This window comes from Xiphias gladius, chromosome 21, assembly GCF_016859285.1.
Source record: "Xiphias gladius isolate SHS-SW01 ecotype Sanya breed wild chromosome 21, ASM1685928v1, whole genome shotgun sequence".
NCBI classification, from domain to species: domain Eukaryota; kingdom Metazoa; phylum Chordata; class Actinopteri; order Istiophoriformes; family Xiphiidae; genus Xiphias; species Xiphias gladius.
The window spans coordinates 7073018-7078445 of record NC_053420.1 but is presented as its reverse complement, the minus strand read 5'-3'; positions in this window follow the sequence as shown (position 1 = coordinate 7078445).

Below are 5428 nucleotides of genomic sequence, written 5' to 3'. Positions count from 1 at the left end.
CGAGGCAGTCTTTTCCAGGATGTGTGTGTGTGTGTGTGTGTGTGTGTGTGGTTTTTTTTCCTACATGCAACAGATGAAAAAAAATTAACTTACAGAGGTGCGAGGACGTTACTGGGCTTGCCTTAATCTCAATCTCCACACTCATCCTCGATATCCTAGCCGACCGAGGCGCCGTGTACTGCTGCAGGAAATATATTCCTCTTGGTCTGCCTCTCGCACTTCTCCTCTCTCCCCTATACGTTCTTCCAATTAATCATGCTGGTATTTTAAACGGATCCCATGTCAAAAGCTGACAAGAAGCGGAGCGTAAAAGGTATTTCCCCTACCACTGCGATGGCAGGGTGATCTAGAGGAGCTGCCGTATATTGCCAGAAAAATTTGAATTGGAAATGATTTCAGGAGCTTCAGTGTTGCCAAATGTATCCTGCCAAGAAAAACAACATCCTTGAGTAACACAGAGCTTAGTACACAGGAGCGGTTCAAGGTGAAACCTCCCCACCTGCTACCAGCTCGGAGACGGGGACGGCCCGTGTTCTCGGCACAGGTAAGGACGACAACGAGGAGCTGGACTGATGGCTTCAGCAAACAGCAGGAGAAGGTTATTTACATTACACAGCCGGAGCTAAAGTGGGCTCGTTCGGAGACAGTGCTTCACAGGAAATATTGGGGTCAGGCTGGCCTTAAGGAGCAGTCCTGCTCTGCAGAGGAGTTGGAGGTGCAGATTCATTAAAAAAAAAAAAAAAAAAACATGTGTGACAGCAGAGTAACAAATGGCTATGCCTGTGCTCTGGTCCTGTACACCCTCCCCACGGTCATTCATCATCGGCACTCATCGAACCCACCAGGTCCATGTTCACTGTTCATTATTCTCTCTCTCCCTCCCTCTCTCGCCGAGTCTCTGCTGGGCCTCCCTCACCTATGGCTTAAGGGGAGAAAATAAAACTCTGAAGGTTATTTCGCTCCAAGGAAAAAAAAAAAAAAAAGTATTCTGGAGAGACATTCGTGGCACATTTGTTTAACAATTAAGACGGGACACACCTTTGCTCCGTTCGCTTTAGTGGCACTTAACACTAAGTTTCAGTGTTGAAACTTACAGAGGATATACTAAAGGAAGAGCGATGCCTCCAAGGCTCCATTTTTTAAAAACTCTAAATTCTTCATCATAATTGAGAAAAAAAAAAAAACATTAAAAGATAGAAGAGAAAGATAAGATAAAATGAAAGTTTAATGATCTCCGTGTAAAAATTGGGTCACTGAAAAAATGAAAGAGTATGACATTAAAAAGAATACAGTTAGAGCAAATAGAGCCGACTGAGATAAAACCACAAATGGTTATATAATGAGGATGAAAATACAGTTAAGAGTCTTAATCATGCCACATACAAAACTGCAATTGTTATGTGCATACAGAGCTGCAGCAGGCTCCAAAGATTTTACCGACTAAAGATAGATTTACAGGTTGATATATTTCTTTTTTTTTTTTAATTTTTGTATTTGGTTTATGGATCAGCGCTTTTAAAAGGGTGATTAGAGCATAGGGGGTTATACCAGAAACGAGCAGTAATAAGTTAAGTGGACATGTAGAGCCGAAATTCAGGGAAAAACCTGTATGTTCTCAGACCTTGTCAAATCTGAGAAAAATAATCCCTGATGTCTTCTCAGTCCCCAAACGTTACGGAAGCGTAAAACAAAAAATCACTGGATTACCCCTTTTGACCCATATTCTGATGCCATTTTACTGGCTCCAGTTTTCAACCATGGGCTGAGTTTTTAATCCCTAGTTTCTAAAAAAAAAAAAAAAAATGTAAATTATCTGGCTAAAAAATAAATTGCATACCTGTAAGCCATTTTTAATTGCCTCTGATCAAATAAGAAAAAAAAGTTCCACACTGCTCTTGAACTTCTGACGGCAAGACTTTTATGGAAGATCATTTTGGTTTTGTTGAGCGTACACCGCTTGATCTCCAATATACTCCTAAATATTATCCTTGGTTTCGTTCGCGGAGGTGCTCTCTGCTTTCCGACATTTTCATGTCTGGTTTATTTTAGCGCTAGAAAACACGCTTCACAATTTCATTCTCTGATGGCAGCAGGCTGCGATGCAAAAAGGCTGGCCTTACCACAGGGAGCGACTCGGTGTCGTACTCCGGGACACTTCGACATGTGGCCAGGTGCTGAACTGCCAACGCTGAAATCAATGGACCACCCACTCTACCTGCCGAGTCACAGCTGCTCTGCATCGTTTGCGCGAGTGTTTCTTTTGTGCTGCTCCGAGGCTGTGAACGTTGCTGGGGTCTCTTTCAAATTGCCATCATCTCCATTGTCAACTGTTGCGATGTGCGCACACCACGAGGTCTGTGGTTTCAAACTGCACACACAGTCAGTTTAATTGTTTTAACCAGATTGATGAGATCTAAATTGGCTGTTTAGGTTAACTTAATTCAGGCTTTTCACCATAAGTCCAGCTTTTCTTTTTCTTCCTTTAAGGAATAGCCCCTAGGAGACAACAAGCAGTGTTTTTGTTTTCCTTTTTTTCCACAGTGTTTACTTTACAACAACTAAAACCAATCAGTTCTTAGCCTAATGGCGAGGGGATTTGTTTACCCCCTCCTCTGCTGGCTGCTGTGGACCGGAGGATAATTGGAATCAATTCTGATGCCGTTATCACCAGTGACAGATGCACGAGGCTACAGTGTGAAAAGGTCGGGGGTTGAGAGAGCCCTCCCGGGGGAGCCGGGATGCTTGAGGCATAATAAATGTCATTCCTGAATCAATTTCATGTGTGAACACTGGTTTCATCTCTGAAGCGTTTGGAGCATGACTGTTTCTTGTTGTTTTTTTTCGGCTGATGGCCACTGAGCAGCTCCAGGCACCAGGTGGGGGTTAAGTAAGATATTTAAGATAGGGAGACTATTATTCCACTTTTTTCCATCAAGATCTTCCTTTCCAGACGAGGGATTCTTTCTCCTGTCCATTCAAACTCAAATAGAGACATGTCGGTCAAGGCATGTCAATGTGTTTTTTTTTATCACTCAGTGCCCCCGTGCTGTATAATTAACCCAGGAGTCATAGCCAGGGGTTTCAAATTGACCCCAGCAGCTTCCAGGGTCATATTTTTATTCCCATCCGCTCGGCCTACATTTGGAAGTGTGAAGGAGAAAACATAGTATTTGCAATTTTCTTTGTATTTATTTAATTCAAAATATTTGGTTAATGCGGAGAGACATTTTGGGATTCTGGGCTCAGTCTGTAAGACTAGTTTATACTGAGTTCGTAGGGGGTCGGTGAGAGGAGAGTGTGAAGAAATAGCAGAAAAGTACTAACAAATAATTGAAATGAACAAAGAAAAATAAATTTAAAAGAAGGAATGTCAAGATATCAAGAATATCAAGTCTGAGTTAAATTAATATTGTGAGTTAAGATTGTAGGACTAAGATTGCGGTATTGATTCTGATCATTTTAAAATCGATAAAGAAGAAGAAAGCGACAAGGAAGTTGCAGCAAATCTTAAGTCTCCCCGCTATTTGAACCATTATTTATCTCAGGCACGACAACCTCACTTATAAAAAGGAGTAAAAGTTGTTAGTTTCACTGTCATAGCTTTTCTCAGGAATATACAACATAAATGCCTTTAAAAACAATGTACTGGCCAATCTGATTTCAGAAATATCGGTCACCTCTAGATGTTGTAAATAAAACATTTCTTATTGCGTTGGAGGTCTGCAGTGCTGAAGCGCACAGATTCATTCTGTCAACTCCGCGGATCGTCACTAATGCGATAGCAGAGCTGGCAAATTGAGTTCCTTTTATTGCGTCGAACAACAGCGGCAGCAAGCGAGCGTGTCCTTGGCGCGAAGGCATCACAGGTGTGAGAGCCTGAGGAGGTGTCGAACCTACGCGCACGCGAGACTCGGGAGGGGTAGCCCAGCAGCTCCTTGTTAATCAACACCTTGTTGGGTCACTGGCCGTAGCTTCCTCCCCCACCTCCTTTGCTTTTACCTCTCCACTGTCCCCCCCCACCATCCTCTTCCTCCATCTCTCCTTTCCACCATCCCCCCCTCTCTTTTTACAGCCAAGGCCTCCCATTCTGGTCAAGAGCTCAGCACAAATGAATCATTAACACAGGTTGCCCGTTAATTAAGACCTCTCCCACACACTCTCACAAAAGGGAAAGAAGAAAGTACAATAGGTTTCATGGAGAAAAGAAAAAGGAAAAAAAAAACCCTGATTATTGTGAATTTGAAAACCGCTAACTCTGTTACTCTGCTTTTGGCTTGTTTGGCCTCATTACTAAAACATCTCGATGGGGGTAGGAGCACAGGCAGGGAGGGAGGACCCAAATGCAGGCGCGCGGGCAGGTTGGTGCAGTGAAGTTCCTTTATAACAGAACAAATGACGAAGACCCGGGCTTACAGGCAGACGACAGATAATTTAACAGAGGTAGCAGGGGCGAGAGCGTAATTGCATGAACAGCACGGAGGGGAAACAAACTGAGACATGGGCAAACAATCCAACAACTGACTGGGGGGGGGGGGGCTGGCGTAAATACAGGGGAGAAAATGAGGGAAACGAGGAACAGGTGTGTAGGTGAGCGGGACGAGCCACTGATTGGGAACGGGAAACAGGTGAGCAGGTGGACCCGGGAGCAGGAAGAAAGTCCCAGGATATCTGGAGCTCTGGTGGAGTATAACTGGAATCGCGACACACCCGATTGTTTTGTTTTGTTTTTGCAAGCAAAAAAAAAAACGACGCCACCTGGCTCTGCAGCCTCAAAATTCTTCATGTTTTGGTTGGGTTAACTTATTCATGGATGCAACAGTGTCTTTACTGTTGCTTACTGTCGTCGTTTCTCTAATGTGTCTTTTAAAGAGTGAACTGTCAGGAAGGTAACTTAACCTTCCATCAACTATTTTAATAGGGAAAACAGTAAATTCCTCAAAGGAAAAGCTCCATTTATATCAAAGTAAATATTCACCGATTATTCTTTTATTATTGGTAACTTTTATTCTCCGTATACAGTAAGTTGAATTGTATGCATTTTTTTGCACGCCCAACTTATCCGCTGTGCATTGATTACAGGATTATCTAGGTTTTGCTGGAGATTTGTCAGAATCAATTTAATCAGAAGTGTACCAATTCACCTACATTTAGCAGGAAATTGCATAGTTCTTTTAGGAAATGCGGAGGATTAGGAAATTAAATCAAATTTCAGACCCACTGAGAAGCACGACATTTTAACTGCAAAGACGCTGAGGCAATTTGTGATGTTCAGTCCAGGATATAGTTTGGTAATTGAGCAGTTTCCTGTTTTCTGACAGACTTAACTTTTCCCTCAACCTCTCTCATCTAGACTGCATCCTACATCCCAAGCATCTTTGTATGAAGGAGTACATTAACATGCCTCCACAATAATCAATTATTAGCTACC